The sequence below is a fragment of the Schistocerca americana genome, chromosome 3 (assembly GCF_021461395.2).
Source record: "Schistocerca americana isolate TAMUIC-IGC-003095 chromosome 3, iqSchAmer2.1, whole genome shotgun sequence".
Lineage (NCBI taxonomy): Eukaryota > Metazoa > Arthropoda > Insecta > Orthoptera > Acrididae > Schistocerca > Schistocerca americana.
The window spans coordinates 319337793-319356597 of record NC_060121.1 but is presented as its reverse complement, the minus strand read 5'-3'; the positions used below and the strand labels follow the sequence as shown (position 1 = coordinate 319356597).

At 44.1% G+C, this 18805-nt stretch overlaps 1 protein-coding gene and 1 pseudogene across 5 annotated transcripts in view; both read left to right on the top strand.

The window, feature by feature from the left end:
* The window catches only part of LOC124607365 (rab11 family-interacting protein 4), a 929323-nt gene that overhangs the window by 793571 nt on the left and 116947 nt on the right, over positions 1-18805 (top strand). The window lies entirely within an intron of this gene.
* On the top strand, positions 108-225 carry LOC124607733 (annotated as a pseudogene).

Sequence of the window (18805 nt, the reverse complement as noted above, 5' to 3'; positions counted from 1 at the left end):
AGTCTAAAAGCAGTCGAAATATTTGTCAAATAATAATAATGACATAACTGATGGAAATACAAATTTTAAACGTTCCAACAATTATTTTATCGATGAGAGTTAATAACGCCAACGGCCTTGCCGCAGTGGTAACACCGGTTCCCGTCAGATCACCGAAGTTAAGCGCTGTCGGGCTGGGATAGGACTTGGATGGGTGACCATCCGGTCTGCCGAGCGCTGTTGGCAAGCGGGGTGCACTCAGCCCTTGTGATGCAAACTGAGGAGCTACTAGATTGAGAAATGGCGGCTCCGGTCTCGGAAACTGACATACGGCCGGGAGAGCGGTGTGCTGACCACATTCCCCTCCATGTCCGCATCCAGTGGCGCCTATGGTCTGAGGATGACACGGCGGCCGGTCGGTACCGTTGGGCCTTCACGGCCTGTTCGGGAGGACTTTTTTTAGTTTTAGAGAGTTAATAACTGGGCCCTGTTGAGGAGCAGTCAACTGTTTTGTCCCTGTCTCCTCGACCTATATAGAATGCTAGAAGTCTCCATGTGGGACAGAGCAAAACCGATGCGTTGCGAGTGGTGGTCACTGCAGATCCGGGCGTGGTGTGTGGCAGTGTGGGCTTCACCGCTGCCGCCACCCAGACAGCAGTGGGCGGCAGGCGCTAGCTATACAACACGCAGTGCGGTGACACGTCAGCCTGTTCTGCCCACGCTAGCGGTAACACGCGGACACCGCCCCATTGTGCAGTCTGCACGCGAACGCCGCCGCTCCTTTCCACTGGCTACGAGAGAAAATGGGGTTGACTGAGTGCCCGTAATTACTATAAACGCAGTATGCCCAATCATGTGGACTGATGTCCTGCTATTACGCAAGCAATTATTCTTTTCAATACCGAAACATAGTCTGGCATCAGCCGGTTTTTTATTCAGGTCTTGTAGTCTAGAGCAGCGTTTCTCAGCCGCCGTGTCGCGACACATTGGTGTGTCGCTGGTACATGTCAGGTGTGTCGCAAGACTTCTAACGTCTTCTGATGCGTCGGAGATAAAATATCTAGAAGATAAAAATTTAGCGCCAAATTGATTCTTGGAGTAGTCCGGTTTGCAAGAAATAGTCAATTATATTCGAATATACTCATAAAAATAACAAAAAGGATGTACAGGGCTATTACAAATGATTGAAGCGATTTCATAAATTCACTGTAGCTCCATTCATTGACATATGGTCGCGACACATTACAGACACGTAGAAAAACTCATAAAGTTTTCTTCGGCTGAAGCCACACTTCAGGTTTCTGCCGCCAGAGCGCTCGAGAGCTCAGTGAGACAAAATGGCGACAGGAGACGAGAAAGCGTATGTCGTACTTGAAATGCACTCACATCAGTCAGTCATGACAGTGCAACCACACTTCAGGACCAAGTTCAGCAAAGATCCACCAACTGCTAACTCCATTCGGCGATGGTACGCGCAGTTTAAAGCTTCTGGATGCCTCTGTAAGGGGAAATCAACGGGTCGGCCTGCAGTGAGCAAAGAAACGGTTGAACGCGTGCGGGCAAGTGTCACGCGTAGCCCGCGGAAGTCGTCGAATAAAGCAAGCAGGGAGCTAAACGTACCACAGCCGACAATTTGGAAAATCTTACGGAAAAGGCTAAAGCAGAAGCCTTGCCGTTTACAATTGCTACAAGCCCTGACACCCGATGACAAAGTCAAACGCTTTGAATTTTCGGCGCGGTTGCAACAGCTCATGGAAGAGGATGCGTTCAGTGCGAAACTTGTTTTCAGTGATGAAGCAACATTTTTTCTTAATGGTGAAGTGAACAGACACAATGAGCGAATCTGGGCGGTAGAGAATCCTCAAGCATTCGTGCAGCAAATTCGCAATTCACCAAAAGTTAACGTGGTTTGTGCTATCTCACAGTTTAAAGTTTACGGCCCCTTTTTCTTGTGCGAAAAAAACGTTACAGGACACGTGTATCTGGACATGCTGGAAAATTGGCTCATGCCACAACTGGAGACCGACAGCGCCGACTTCATCTTTCAACAGGATGGTGCTCGACCGCACTTCCATCATGATGTTCGGCATTTCTTAAACAGGAGATTGGAAAACCGATGGATCGGTCGTGGTGGATATCATGATCAGCAATTCATGTCATGGCCTCCACGCTCTCCCGACTTAACCCCATGCAATTTCTTTCTGTGGGGTTATGTGAAAGATTCAGTGTTTAAACCTCCTCTACCGAGAAACGTGCCAGAACTGCGAGCTCGCATCAACGATGCTTTCGAACTCATTGATGGGGACATGCTGCGCCGAGTGTGGGAGGAACTTGATTATCGGCTTGATGTCTGCCGAATCACTAAAGGGGCACATATCGAACATTTGTGAATGCCTAAAAAAACTTTTTGAGTTTTTGTATGTGTGTGCAAAGCATTGTGAAAATATCTCAAATAATAAAGTTATTGTAGAGCTGTGAAATCGCTTCAATCATTTGTAATAACCCTGTACTTTGCTTTTTTACGTATTGGAAGACTAGCATATGTTGGGGTATAGCGCAAGTTTGAAATGTGTTTTGGTGTGCCACAAAGGAGAAAAGATTGAGAAACGCGGCTCTACAGTGCTAGGTTCAGTAGGACCTTCTTGACTTCATTATACAGCTTGCCACTGTTAGTTTCCTAGTAGCTGTCTTCGTACGCGTGCTCATCTGTTGGAGAAATGCACAGAGTAACATATGCAGGTCTTTTTATGTGGTTCATCAAAGGCACGTGCCGTGTTCGTGTGCCTTTCTTCAGCAGACGAGGACACAGCTAACAGCTACCACGGAAATAACCAGAGCAAGCTGCAAAGTAAGGTAAAGAAGATCCTACAGACGCTTAACATCATAGAGAACAAGACCCGAACGAAAGTGATAGTGGAAGGTAGGACGTCTTTGTAGACGTCAGCGCCTATGTTTCATGTGCTTACACACAAATTTCTTCTGTCTTGGTTGCACTTTATTGTTCCCGACTACGCTTTTCGGCACTCAGTCATGATCGTGTATTATTTGACTTAAAACGTTAATTTTTTCATGTGAGGATGGCCGATTGCCGAAATGCGGAATCAGAAATAATAAAGTGCGACCAAGGCAGAAAATTTTTTGTTTGTAACTGAGTAAAAGTATGCACTGGTGATTGTACAAAGGCGCCGAAACATGTATGGCCATTAAAAACAATAATCGACTGCATAATGTGTGAATCTGAATGCTCACAATTTAGTTTGCAAACACACATGCCAGAACTTCGAAACCAAACGCCGTAAACACAATTGAAAAATTAAAGTCAAGCCAGATGTGGGGTGATGATGCAGGAAGCATTCATACTGAAGAGTAAATGAATTGCTCATCTACCTAGTAGCATACAGCTCCAATTGTTACCCTGATTACGCCGGCCGCTGTGACCCAGCGGTTCTAGGCGCTTCAGTCCGGAACCGCGCGACCGCTACGGTCGCCGGTTCGAATCCTGCCTCGTGTATGTATGTGTGTGATGTCTTTAGGTTGGTTAGGTTTAAGTAGTTCTATAAGTCCAGGAGACTGATGACCTCAGATGTTAAGTCCCATAGTGCTCAGAGCCATTTGAACCATTTACCGTGATAACGAGAATGGTACATAACGGCATTCACTCTACCAAAACACCATAAGTTTTGTGGAAGCATCCTGAACCATACGCACTTCTCATCCGCCCACAACTACGATGGATGTCGACACTAATGGATGGAGACACTAACACACACTTAATTTTTTTCCTGACGCCATCATTTTTATTAAAAGATACACAACCTGATTATAAGCATTTGGGCTCACTTCGCAAGAAAAATTTCATGGACCGCTGAAATGTAGCTCTTATATAAAGCCATCGGTAATAAACCACCAACCGTAGAGAAACTTACCTAAAAAATGGAGTGTCACACTTAATTGTTTCATAAATACATTTTCCCGAACGACTGACAGTTTGTAAAACATGAAAGGTATATGCTCCTGGGGAAGCAGCAATTTCGCCTCTGCCATAACGACATTGATGACCATGCCGTTGAATGCCCTGAAGTCATCGTAGTCCGGCGACAGCCAAGGAGGTTGGTCAGGGCTGACCCAAACAAGAGCATATCCGGGTCGATGGCATCGCTGATGTAATCAAGAGTGACGTCGGGTTGGCAGAGCTCAGAAACGCCCTCGTTTGCGTGGGCGTTCCTCAAACCATTCTGAACAAGACTGATGGGGGTGGTGAATCACATTGTAAAAGTCACAGTACGCCTTTCGGCGAGATGTGTTCATATGAACGAACTAGGCTTCTGTGTCGTTGACCCGCGAGGGACGTCAGCAGACGTATGGGGGCCCCATGTAGATATCGTAACCTCCCCACTATTTGTTTCCGTATGACATTTAGCCCAAATTTACCTCCCAGTCCATAAAAAAATCTACGTATTACTAAAACTATGCACCAACAAACTGTTCTCCAACATAAACTCGTATGCTAATCTTTGACTAAACAGCACCTAACTTGAATTGAACTATAACTGGTCTGAATACAACTTGGCTTTATTAAATGCGCAACTGAAGTAAAACAATTATCTGACCCTAATTGAAATTTCTGCTTACCTTAGGTCTTGACAACGTTGTTGCACACTTCTGGAAAGCACAATAGCAAACAGTAAGCAGGCAGCGGCTACGCTAGAGTTTTGTTCCAAAATAAATATTCAAACTGTTGCATACCACATGGTGCAATGTGTTAATGCGTAATGATAAACCTTCTTTAAACAGTGGAATGGGGAGAGTAGCTATTCCTATGAAGTGATATTCCAAGACAACTATTTTAGAATGAAGTGTGTATTCAAAAAAGACAGTAAAATTTCGCCTGATCTCCACACACATCATTGGTCTGAACAATGTTATGCTTAACAAAATCAACAATGATTTGAAAAGGGTACAGTGTTAACAGAGAAGTTCTATAACAATCAAACAGCTTAATCGATTGATATCTTAACGCATGATTGAGGGAAGACGACTAGTCTTCGTATCAGCTCTGAGCAAGTTAACTTGCTAACAATCATTCCGACTAGTTGCGCAGTGCTGCAGTCTTACCTTAAAAAAACTGTAGTTTACAATAAATCTTCATTTAACAGATACAAGTGAAAGTAGCACTGTTGAATACGTCCATCACCTACCACACTTCTGCTAAGAATTTATCAGGCTGCGTAGAGCACACTGTGCCACAACAAAACCAAAAATTGTTTTACATGAACATAACTTGCGCTCTCTCTCTCTTGCATGTCAATAACTTAAAAAAAAATCGGCGTGTTCGAACCCTGCACCCATCACTCGTTGTTCATCACTGAAATGGGGGGTGAATTGCTCCACCGTGGCCAGTCTATCCGCTATTACAATATGCGATACTCCTCACCGACAGTTGCCAACGAAGCGTTGTCGACCACAGCATCTGACAGGGGGAAGAGTTTTTCTGCTGGGCTCTTTTTCTTTCTTTTACTTATGCCGTTTTTCCCGCGGATACGCAGGGTCGGCTTGGTTAATCGGATGTGGCAATGTTAGTTGAAGGGGTGGCCGGATGCCCTTCCTGCCACCACCCCATACCCCCCCCTGGGAAGGAATTAGTGTACCCCAACTGTCTGCGACTAGTGTAATCCATGGAACAGCGCGAAAGTGTTCAGATGTATGAGAACCGTGTAACTGAGGCGGGACGTGGGGGACCAGCCCGGTATTCACCTAGGGGGATGTGGAAAACCGCCTAAAAACTACATCCAGGCTGGCTGGCACACCGGCCCTCGTCGTTAATCCGCCAGGCGGATTCGATCCGGGGCCGGCGCTCCTACCCCAGTCCAGGAAGCAGCGCGTTAGCGCGCTCGGCTAAACTGGAGGGTCAATTTTTCTGCTGGGCTCTGTACACACAAAATGTGAGGAGACAAGTGCTTGCACGGTCCCGTTTGTCGGGTACCCACGATCCGGCCGCTATCAATTGAGACCTTGTCGCACTTATTGCCCCCCGCTTGACTGTCACTCAGATGACCACTACAGTGCGTGACGATGCTCCAGTTATTCTACACCCCGAACTGCTCCATTCGTCCTCGTGACGAGCCAAATCATTATGACCATCTGTTTAATAGCGTGTTGGTTCACTTTTCAAACACAGTACAGTAACATTTCTGCCTGGCATGGATTCTACAAGTCCTTGGTAGGTTTCCAGAAGTTTGTGGAAACAGATGTCTACTCACAGGTGACCAAACTCCGGAAAATAACGGGACGGTTGTCAGAGGACACGCAGCTGGCGCCCGATGTGTGTTCCACTGGCTACAGTTAAGCGGCATTTGCCGACTAAGTCATCAACGTGATTTTGCTATCATACTTCTCAAACCACTGCAGCACGATTATCGCCTTGTTTCGCGTAGAATTATCCTGCTGGTACGTGTCCTCGCCATCAGGGAAGACTTCAGCCGTGAAGAGGTGCAAGTGGTCCACAATAATGTTAACGTAGATTACTGTTGTCATGGTGTCTTAGAGTCCCATAGAAGCCCAATTCAGTGTACCCCAAAGTATAATTCCGCTCTCACCGGCTTGCGCCTGTGGCTCAGTGCACTTTCAAGCAAATCTGGATGACGGCTATAAGGACCCAACCATCGATATGGTGTAACAAGAAATGTGATTATTCGACAGGGGACGCGTTTCTATTGATAACCCAGTGATGGTGTGCCCACTGCAGTCGTAACTCACTATGTCGTTGGGTCAACACGGACACGTGTAGGGGTCTAGGGGTCGTGTGATATGGAGCTCCATTTTGAACAATGGCCTTCGAACGGTGTGCTCCGAAACACCTGTGCCTGCACCAGCATTTTACCCTGACGTCAGATCTGCCACAGGTCCCCGAGTATCGTGGATTACAGAGTGGGGCAGCCTCCGATCTCTACGCTTTGTGATGAGACGTGGTCGTCTAATGCCATACGGCCTCCTCGTTATTTCACCATCCTCCAACCACTTTCCATAGGTGCTCACGACAGTAGTACGCCAACAGGCGACCGGTTTCGCCGTTACTGATATTCTCGTTTCTAGCCACAGCGCCACAACATTGTGTCCCTTTCAGAGCCACTTATATCAGTGGGTTTCCGCATTTGCGGCCCGTGTCTTCGCTGTAATGGCTGCCCATTCCTCTCTCTTCCGCTTAAAGTCTTTCCTTACTGCATCATGTGCCCGCAAAACCACCAGGAGGCATTGAACCTCGCGGTGGACATTGGTCATAATGTTTGGGCTAATCAGGCTATATCTTTAACGGAGCAGCTGTAACTTGATGAGACTGCCCATGAATGTATGTCCCGATAAATCCGTAGCGTAGAAATAGATCGTTCGGCCCATCCAGACTAGATGGAGAAGTTCTCGGCATTGGAAGAAACAAGTGACACCATATCGAATAGGGCATTTATAGCAAAACACTGCGGAGTTCATGTTCGGACCATCCCCTACAATTTAATCTGTGCTGTTAGTCAATTTAAACTGACAAGGGGAGGCCGCCCATTGTGAAATTCAGATTCGATTCATACTGCGCATAATAAAAGCTCATGGCCAGAGGTGTGATGTGGCAAAGCATCAAGATGCACTTCTCAGCCGTTGTCGAGAAAATCGACAGTTAAAAAGAAACCGTTGCGGTGAAATACTCTCTACGGTTAGTAATTTTCTACAGCGTGGTGGTGCAGTGGTAAGCGCTCGGGTTCGTAATCCGAAGGTCGCCGGATCGAATCTCGTTCCATGCAACTTTTTTTTAGTATTTGTTTTTTGTAATTCATATATATATATATATATATAATATATATATATATATATATATATATATATATATATATATATAATTCCCGGCAATCAGTTGCAACAATTATGCATATAATAAGTTGTTGAAAGTCGTTTGTCGTGGAAAAACTGGCGACTTCGAACATCATTATGTTTTCCGCAAACAAAGTTGTATTTCACAAATGTTATTAATTGTCTTCGTAATGTTAACCACGTATAGTTAACGGAAGTCGTAGAAACGAATACGTATAGCGTAAGTCAAACGTTCGAATTAGAATAGAGACCCCACGAACACAAACTTGCTGTGGCAGGTATGAAATATAAACTCCGTTACTCGCTCGTTACACTTGAAGGACAGATGTTGAATGGGCCGAAACGAGCCGCCCCATAACAGCGTAGTTGCCTGCTAACTTCGGAAGAAGGTAGATGCGGTCCCTAGCGCAACTTATAACATCGTCGAAAATCAGTGCGGACGGGACAGCTTTGGTACACCCTGTTAAACAAACGGAAAAATGGAGGCGGTACAATTGGAGAGCGATCCGCCTTCACCAACATGCATAAGCAATTCATTAATAGTTTATATATATATATATATATATATATATATATAAAAATTGCAAAAAACTAATAATAAAAAAATATTGCATTGCGCGAGATTCGATCCGGCGACCTTTGGATTACGAATCCCAGCGCTTACCGCTGCGCTATGACGCTGTAGAAAACCATTAATCGTAGAGAGTATTTCACCGCAACGGTTTCTTTTAACTGTCGATTTTCTCGACAACGGCTGAGAAGTGCATCTTGGTGCTTTGCCACAATACACCTTTGGCCATGAGCTTTTATTATGCGCAGTATGAATCGAATCCGAATTTCACAACTGGCGGCCTCCCCTTGTGAGTTAAATGCTGCACGTGAGCACAGGAGAAAGTGCTACATTACACGTTAGGACAAAGTTGGTATCTAGAGGGACTGAAACGCCCGCGCGCTCTACATATGAGTTCGCAACTGTCCTCGTAACAAGTTCCTGCCGTGTAGCTGGTCCGGCGAGGTGCTGCGATCGCAGCGACAGGTGAAAGTTCCAGGGAGTTCGTTGCTCTAGAAAGAAAATACATACTACACGTAGGAACACGACAGGGTGATGGGAGGGGGGGGGGGGGGGGGGGGGGGGAGGGTGGCGGCAAGGGGGTGCACTTGCTCTTACGTGGAATCTGGACCGCAGAGTTTTTATTCATTACTGGATTCTCATACGCCACATATAGTCATCAATACTCTGCGATATTATAAATATTTCGCTCTATTATAATTCCAGTCTTGGATCACAATGTTAATTTGTAATGGAGTTATTAATTTCTCTCGGTAATGACCATCTCCAGACACGAGTAAAAACACACGGAAGTCTCTCTCTTCATGTGCAGTATGTACGCTTCAGCAGTGCTTTTGACATATCATAAATTTGTCTGACGAAGCCGAAGTTGGTAATGATTTTGAATGCACCACCACATGTAATGGCGCGATACCTGCCATGCAACAAGTTTACTCAGGCCTGAAGACAGTTTTTACCGACCGAAACTAATAACCTGATAACAAATTAACATTGTGATCCAAGAATGGAATTAAACCAAATATTTTCCTATGTCGCTAGAAACGTTTTCGTGACTATGTGACAACTGTATAATTTTTTTTTGTTGCATGTAAGATTCAGTTCTTACGGCATGACCAAATCACTGGTAAGAAAAAAGGCAATTTTAGTGTGTTGCAACTCAACCCATGCCCCCGAATGCCGATTGCGCACTACCTTGTTTTCGACATGTCACAAAACCAAAGAAAACAATTCCTACGGAAGTCCGCCATTATGTCTCAGCTTACCACTGTATTTCTCACATCTGTGTAATAGCCGTGTCCAATGGAGTAACTTCAGTTAAGACAGTAGCGGAAAACAATATGACGTGGGATTAAACCAGATTTGTAGTGCTTCGTCTAATGGTTTAATCATCATTACTATTGTACGTCCATTGACGATCACTACCCTTATTAATTTAAACGTACATGTCTAACTGTAAAAGGAACTGACAAATTTGTAGTGGACTACAAGTGATAGAATAACGGTTCAGACAGCAGCTGCGACAGCGCACACAAACTGAGAACGTAGTGAACCACAGTGCTCGCTATCGTTTATGACGAGGGAAGAGAAATTGAACGTCTTCTCCTGATAGCTGTTCTTTAAACTGGTTGTAGTCAATGGTTCCGCACAGCGTGACAAACAGTATAAGGAGCTCAGCCTTCTTGCAGGTGGCAACAGATAAGTAATGTCGTTTAGGTTGTTGCTATACTAGTCACATATACATGGTGGTTGTTATAATCAAACTTTCGTTACTTGAGAAGTGCAACCATGAAAAAAGTGTTCGTAGGGCAATGAAATGTTGTGGAAACATTTGTAAAGACATGCGGGAGAGAGGTAACGAGTAAACCATTGAAAGAAACAATTTAATTACCATCTGAGAGGGCAACATTTGTTAACTGTGCACCAAGTGTACGTTCCAGGTTACAGAAGTTGCTCAATCCGAGACCATCTGTATTCACGACAACCTAGAACCGCATTACAGGACGCCATTTCACCAGTTGTTCGCAGAACTTTCCGAACGGTAGACCAATGGAATGTCCTGCTGCCGTGACACAGTTCGCCCACTGCCTGAAGACCGCACGCTGCATGCAGCATTCTCAGTCACGGCAACAGGAACTTCAACAATTGAATCATCAGTTGTTGAAACCAAATACGTCATTTTTTTTTTACACTTTTCAGGAGAAACGAAAAACTGAATACTGCCCTATGTATTACTGCTGCATTATTGGAATTTTTCAGAACTGGAATTGACTTCATTCTACTCTTATTGAGAGAGAAATAATTAACTTAGAGTATATCATTTCGATATTTAATGATTTCAAAGTTTTTTGGCTAATTTGGTTTCAACAATTTACAAACATATTTTTGCTTTTTTAGGATTTAATTGTATGAACACTTCAAAATACATTAGCATTGTCTGACAAAATAGAAGAAACTGAATTTTTTTAACAGCAATAATGATTAACTGTACATTAGCTATAATTTTAGTCCGTCACTGGCCAAGAAAGCACTTCTTAATAGAATGATCCCTTTGCAGCAGGCACATATTCAACGACTTTCTTCACATCTTCCATCTTCATTCTGGAAATAGGTACCTGCTATGTTAGGTAAGCCATTGGAATGTTGTTCATTAATCCTGAAATGATAGGCCCACGTCTTTTTCTTAAATGAAAAGTATGTCTTTCTAATCCATCGATATATAGATTCGAAACATGTGCGAATTCGTCATTACATGTATATTAAGGAAAGCTTTCTTGCAAACCAGTTCGCTTTCACTTCCAAGCATTATATGGTAAACAAAGGTTGCATCCCTCAACATTCTGGATCAGATTCCCGAGGACGCCTCTGCTTTATTGCTTTGCTTCAATAAGGCGCTGCAGATGTAAGTCCTGGGCATCTTCGGTAGGAAGCTAAAGAAATCTTGCCAAAATATTATTACGTTGAATTACGTCAATGGAGGCATAGCATTTCATTGTGCAGCTGAAAGGAAATTAATAACACAAGATTAATATTGCTGTAATATTGATATTAGTTACGTCTACACAGTTTCCTACGGTTGTTCCAAGAGAGATCGATATTTACCTGCAAGATTCTCCAACTACTTTCCCTGGAACATAAACTCCTCCGTAATTTCGATAAGGCAGTCCTTTGGTACGAGGTGTCTTTACTTTTTTCCTATCATAATCTGCACTACTATTCTTCCTTTTTAGAGGCGTAGTAATACAACCAACTGTCGCTCAATGAGCATTAACAGTGACTGTTACTGCCACAACAAAGGAAGTGGATAGTTTCATCAACAACAGCCTCTGTCGAAAAGAAAAAAGTCGGTGACTTAGTTGCTTTCAACAAGTAACAGCGTAAAGATTAACACCTTTTCTGCAATTTGTAGGAGCATGACTTATTTCAACACCAAGCGATAGGCTATACTCTTAAATGTACTATTCAGTGAAAAAACGAAAATTGAAAATTTTGACTTTTTTGTTTCAACAATTTGCGATTCAATTTGTGGCCCAGTTGACAGTCTCTCCCAGGAGCAATTTCCAAATGGCCAGTTAATTCGAACTTCTGAATTACGTACGTCAAATCTCCTGCAGAAGGAGGATCTCTCAGTTTTTCTTTAATGCTTCGATACTCGCGAAGAGCAGCAGAACCATTGTTTTGAGAATGAGATTTTCACTCTGCGGCGGAGTGTGCGCTGATACGAAACTTCCTGGCAGATTAAACCTGTGTGCTGGACCGAGACTCGAACGTGGGCTCGGGTAGAGCACTTGCCCGCGAAAGGCAAAGGTCCCGAGTTCGAGTCTCAGTCCGGCACACAGTTTTAATCTGCCAGGAAGTTTCAGAACCATTGTTATTGTTTAAATAAAACAGCTTTACGAGTAAAGCTCTGTTTGCCTTGTCCAAATCCATGTTAACTGCCTGCAACTGTAACGCACACAGATGCCTATCAACGATACGTTGCCGTACCAGTAAGGGCGCCTAACGGGAAGTCATGACACTAAAACTACTAACACGCAAATCCTGCGGCGTAGTCTGAACATCATTCCTATAAAGTTGTGTACCCATACTGTAAATACAGGGTGATTCAAAAAGAATACCACAACTTTAGGAATTTAAAACTCTGCAACGACAAAAGGCAGAGCTAAGCACTATCTGTCGGCGAATTAAGGGAGCTATAAAGTTTCATTTAGTTGTACATTTGTTCGCCATTTCAGCCAATAAAGTTTTTGGTCCCTTTTTCTTCGAAGGTGCTACTGTAACTGGACTACAGTATCTGGAGATGTTAGAGAATTGGCTGTTCCCTCAGCTCGAACGAGAACACAACAATTCATATTTCAGCAGGATGGAGCGCCACCACATTGGCACTTATCTGTCCGTAACTACCTGAACGTCAACTACCCGAGGCGATGGATCGGCCGCCAGGCAGCCCGTGACAGAGTACTTCATCACTGGCCTCCAAGAAGCCCTGATCTCACCCCCTGCGATTTTTTCTTATGGGGGTATGTTAAGGATATGGTGTTTCGGCCACCTCTCCCAGCCACCATTGATGATTTGAAACGAGAAATAACAGCAGCTATCCAAACTGTTACGCCTGATATGCTACAGAGAGTGTGGAACGAGTTGGAGTATCGGGTTGATATTGCTCGTGTGTCTGGAGGGGGCCATATTGAACATCTCTGAACTTGTTTTTGAGTGAAAAAAAACCTTTTTAAATATTCTTTGTAATGATGTATAACAGACGGTTATATTATGTTTCTTTCATTAAATACACATTTTTAAAGTTGTGGTATTCTTTTTGAATCACCCTGTAGTTTTCCGTCTTCAATGGAGCAAGTAGTGGAAGTTTAATTATAACCACCCTGTGTACTCTATATACTGTTCGAGCGTAGCTATGGAGCGCGAGTGGAGGGGGAGATGAGATCGTTTCTACGAGGAACATGGCGTCCTGTTGTGACCAGCAGTATGAATTTTTATCATCGATGTGGAAACGTGACGCCAGAAGTAACGCTGTGTACCTTGCAAACTATCTCACAAAGCGTACACCAGTCACGACGATCCATAATTGTTTTATGCAAATAAGCTAAATGTAAAGTGACTGTAATGCGAACATACACAGAATTATATGTAACAACTAAATCACAGCAATAATAAATAAGTTGTAATAGTATTCCCGTCTAAAACAGTTATTTATTTTCACAGACTTTGCACCCGTTAGCATTGTTTGTGACAACCTGGTTCGCTGCATCTTATAACGTTCGGTGTGGCTGGTGAAGGCAACGATGTCCGCAGTCGTATCTGCATCTACATGATGTAGACCGAGCTATCAAGAAGTGCCATGCTTCCTTTCCAGATGTGATATTGTTTGCGTTGTTACTGATGGAGTATGACGTTTAATAATATCAGCAGGAAGACGACTGTCTTAAGAGGAAATTTTGTACAGCCATGATCGTTTCTTCCTTGGATAACGCACGCAAACGCGCTTTTTGTTTTCCAAAACACGAGCTCTGTTACCTTGTTGCCTTCGATAGATGTAGTGTGTAATGAGAATTCGATTAAAGTGTTCTACAACTGTAGTTGTCTGAAACGTACCTGGCCAGATAGAAAACCGTAATGGAAGCTGCACGAAATTTTAGTGGTCCGTCATATTGCCGCCGTCATAGCTGTGTAACGGCATCATTTTAGAGGGCGCTTTCGCTGACACATCGTGAAATTCCGTGGACATCTGCTCTTCACCTAAGTTCGAAGATTCAACATCAGACTGGACACTTTTGGTGTACTCATTTTCAGTTGCATCATCTTCTCGAAAGAAGGAGTTAGCCTAATACTACTTTCTGTACACCATTCTCTGTTTTTAAAGTAGTAACTGTACTATCCATACGCACACTGAAACAGTTCGAATGCTAAAAGGAAAAAATTGCAAAGTACAATATTTTCAAGATGATTTATACGGTTTCATAAGACTCTTCTAGAGTCTCGATGAATGAAGGTAGAAACTACAGGGTGTTTCAAAAATGACCGGTATATTTGAAACGGCAATAAAAACTAAACGAGCAGCGATAGAAATACACCGTTTGTTGCAATATGCTTGGGACAACATTACATTTTCAGGCAGACAAACTTTCGAAATTACAGTAATTACAATTTTCAACAACAGATGGCGCTGCGGTCTGGGAAACACTATAGTACGATATTTTCCACATATCTACCATGCGTAGCAATAATATGGCGTAGTCTCTGAATGAAATTACCCGAAACCTTTGACAACGTGTCTGGCGGAATAGCTTCACATGCAGATGAGATGTACTGCTTCAGCTGTTCAGTTGTTTCTGGATTCTGGCGGTACACCTGGTCTTTCAAGTGTCCCCACAGAAAGAAGTCACAGGGGTTCATGTCTGGCGAATAGGGAGGCCAATCCACGCCGCCTCCTGTATGTTTTGGACAGCCCAAAGCAATCACACGATCATCGAAATATTCATTCAGGAAATTAAAGACGTCGGCCGTGCGATGTGGCCGGGCACCATCTTGCATAAACCACGAGGTGTTCGCAGTGTCGTCGAAGGCAGTTTGTACCGCCACAAATTCACGAAGAATGTCCAGTAGCGTGATGCAGTAATCGTTTCGGATCTGGAAAATGGGCCAATGATTCCTTTGGAAGAAATGGCGGCCCAGACCAGTACTTTTTGAGGATGCAGGGACGATGGGACTGCAACATGGGGCTTTTCGGTTCCCCATATGCGCCAGTTCTGTTTATTGACGAAGCCGTCCAGGTAAAAATAAGCTTCGTCAGTAAACCAAATGCTGCCCACATGAATATCGCCGTCATCAATCCTGTGCACTATATCGTTAGCGAATGTCTCTCGTGCAGCAATGGTAGCGGCGCTGAGGGGTTGCCGCGTTTGAATTTTGTATGGATAGAGGTGTAAACTCTGGCGCATTAGACGATACGTGGACGTTGGCGTCATTTGGACCGCAGCTGCAACACGGCGAACGGAAACCCGAGGCCGCTGTTGGATCACCTGCTGCACTAGCTGCGCGTTGCCCTCTGTGGTTGCCGTGCGTGGTCGCCCTACCTTTCCGGTCGCCCTACCTTTCCAGCACGTTCATCCGTCACGTTCCCAATCCGTTGAAATTTTTCAAACAGATCCTTTATTGTATCGCTTTTCGGTCCTTTGGTTACATTAAACCTCCGTTGAAAACTTCGTCTTGTTGCAACAACACTGTGTTCTAGGCGGTGGAATTCCAACACCAGAAAAATCCTCTGTTCTAAGGAATAAACCATGTTGTCTACAGCACACTTGCACGTTGTGAACAGCACACGCTTACAGCAGAAAGACGACGTACAGAATGGCGCACCCACAGACTGCGTTGTCTTCTATATCTTTCACATCACTTGCAGCGCCATCTGTTGTTGAAAATTGTAACTACTGTAATTTCGAAAGTTTGTCCGCCTGAAAATGTACTGTTGTCCCAAGCATATTGCAACAAACGGTGTAATTCTATCGCTGCTCGTTTAGTTTTTATTGCCGTTTCAAATATACCGGTCATTTTTGAAACACCCTGTATATTAACTTGAGTATAAACTACAAACATTTTATTTTTAAACAAATCCGATTTTAAGAGGATGTATGTACGGCATGCATGCTTATAGAACTTGGAGTACATTTCACCATAACGTTTAGTGTTAAAGTTCATTTGGCTTTTGATGTGCCCTCCACCGCTCGCACGACAAACGTGCAAAAGATATGAAATTAAAACTATCCTGGTGTACAGATTGGTCCAACTTCCTATCACGATATTTCGGCGCTGAGTCTTCTGGCCGTCTCATGTGAAAACTAACAATTCTCTGAGCTCACGTACTTACGACCCCACCGGCACATGTCTCGTGTAGTCAGCTGCCGTTGCGCATGCGCTACTTGAGAGGCAACTTGGCACCATTTGCAAGTTAAACATTTAGTGTCGATGCGACTTACGTTACAGCGCAAGAACGAACGCTGTCAACTGACTGAAGGGCATGGTGCTATATTACATTTTGCAAGCCGCTCCCGAAAACGCTCTGGACTTGGGATACGACTCATGTGGCGTTCCACCACGATGCAATGCACCGCACACGACTATCAAACTATTTAGGCGCATTATTCGAGGATCCTCCTGCCCATTGGGGCGTTCCGAATACTAGAAGGCACACATAAAAATGATTCACGAAACACGATTGATCCTCAGAAGCAAACGTTTTAGAGGGACTCCCCCTTACATTCATTGCGCGAAGACCACTCGGAAGCTTCTGGTAGCGGTAGTAGGATCCCGTTATATATATATATATATATATATATATATATATATATATATATAAGGAAACATTCCTCACACAAAAAAATAAATATGTTATGTGGACATGTGTCCGGAAACGCTTACTTTCCATGTTAGAGCTCATTTTATTACTTCTCTTCAAATCACATTAATCATGGAATGGAAACACACAGCAACAGAACGTACCAGCGTGACTTCAAACACTTTGTTACAGGAAATGTTCAAAATGTCCTCCGTTAGCGAGGATACATGCATCCACCCTCCGTCGCACGGAATCCCTGATGCGCTGATGCAGCCCTGGACAATGGCGTATTGTATCACAGCCGTCCACAATACGAGCACGAAGAGTCTCTACATTTGGTACCGGGGTTGTGTAGACAAGAGCTTTCAAATGCCCCCGTAAATGAAAGTCAAGAGGGTTGAGGTCAGGAGAGCGTGGAGGCCATGGAATTGGTCCGCCTCTACCAATCCATCGGTCACCGAATATGTTGTTGAGAAGCGTACGATGTGCATGAAGCACATGTTGTGTCGTACTTGTAAAGGCACATGTTCTAGCAGCACAGGTAGAGTATCCCGTATGAAATAATGATAACGTGCTCCATTGAGCGTAGGTGGAAGAACATGGGGCCCAATCAAGACATCACCAACAATGCCTGCCCAAACGTTCACAGAAAATCTGTGTTGATGACGTGATTGCACAATTGCGTGCGGATTCTCGTCAGCCCACACATGTTGATTGTGAAAATTTACAATTTGATCATCAGAATCGAGGAAGTACAGTACATACTGACGAAACTGAAATGAGCTCTAACATGGAAAGTAAGCGTCTCCGGACACATGTCCACATAACATCTTTTCTTTATTTGTGTGTGATAATGTTTCCTGAAAGTTTGGCCGTACCTTTTAGTAGCACCCTATATATATATATATATATATATATATATATATATATATATATATATATATATAATGTGTGTGTGTGTGTGTGTGTTTATAAAACTAAATAAATACGTGGGAAATATATATATAGATGTACACTTATAAATAAGTGAATTTGATCCAATAAAGTTCTCTAGATCCTATCGAACCCCTTTCCTTTCCTTGACGCTCGGAAGGCGGGAACAGGACATTGAGGCCAGGCCTCGGAAGACGACACGTGCACTCTTTGCACCCGACCCTTCTCTCAGGCACTTAAAATAAATAAATAAATGCACGGTACTCTCTTCCTGTCTCGTGCTACTGATTGTTCTTTCCTGTCTGATACCAAGCATTAAAAAATATGTATGAGTTAAAATGTACTTAAATTTTCTATCCTCATTCATGAAGATGAGGCTTTTGCAGTTGGATGAATCTATTTGAAGCACCCTGTGTATACACCGAAGCGCCCGTAGAAGTTCCTGTTCAAAGAATGACAAATGGCGAGGGCGAGCGAGAGAGAGAGAGAGAGAGAGAGAGAGAGAGAGAGAGAGAGAGAGAGAGTGTGTTGCACGTCATCTTCTACTAAATTCCACTCAATATTAAATATTGTCTACTGACAGCAAATGGTCCTGCGCGTCATACGAAGCATGCTCGACAAAGAAAATGAAACTTACAGCATAAGTTTGACCTCGGCATGCATAGCTGGAGTTTCAAAATTAATATTTGGGATCTGCTGTTGCTACCGAAAGCAACCGTATAACACAAAATTTACATACTGTTCTTTTGCAACCCTCGGACAACCGGTGCTGTGACTTGAGCGAATATACCACCACCGCACAGTAGTTCCACTGGGGGGTGAATTAACCCATTCCGTGAGAATAGAGCTTGAGGCTACTTCCGAACTTATTTGGCGCGTCACGCTAGCGTTTCCGCCTGCGCCGCGGGCGCACGTGACTGCAGGTAGCGAACTGCGCATGCGCAGATCCTCAGGCGGAGCGAGCCGGCCGTCCCGGGAAGCCGTGCAGGGCTGCCACAGCCCAGCCCCTTGCCCTCCTAGGGCTTCGCCCACTTTGTCCCGCGCCCGCACACCACCAGAAAAGCTACGCCGCTGTGCTCGCCGACCGCGACGTTTTAGCGAACACAGGTAAGACAGTGTCG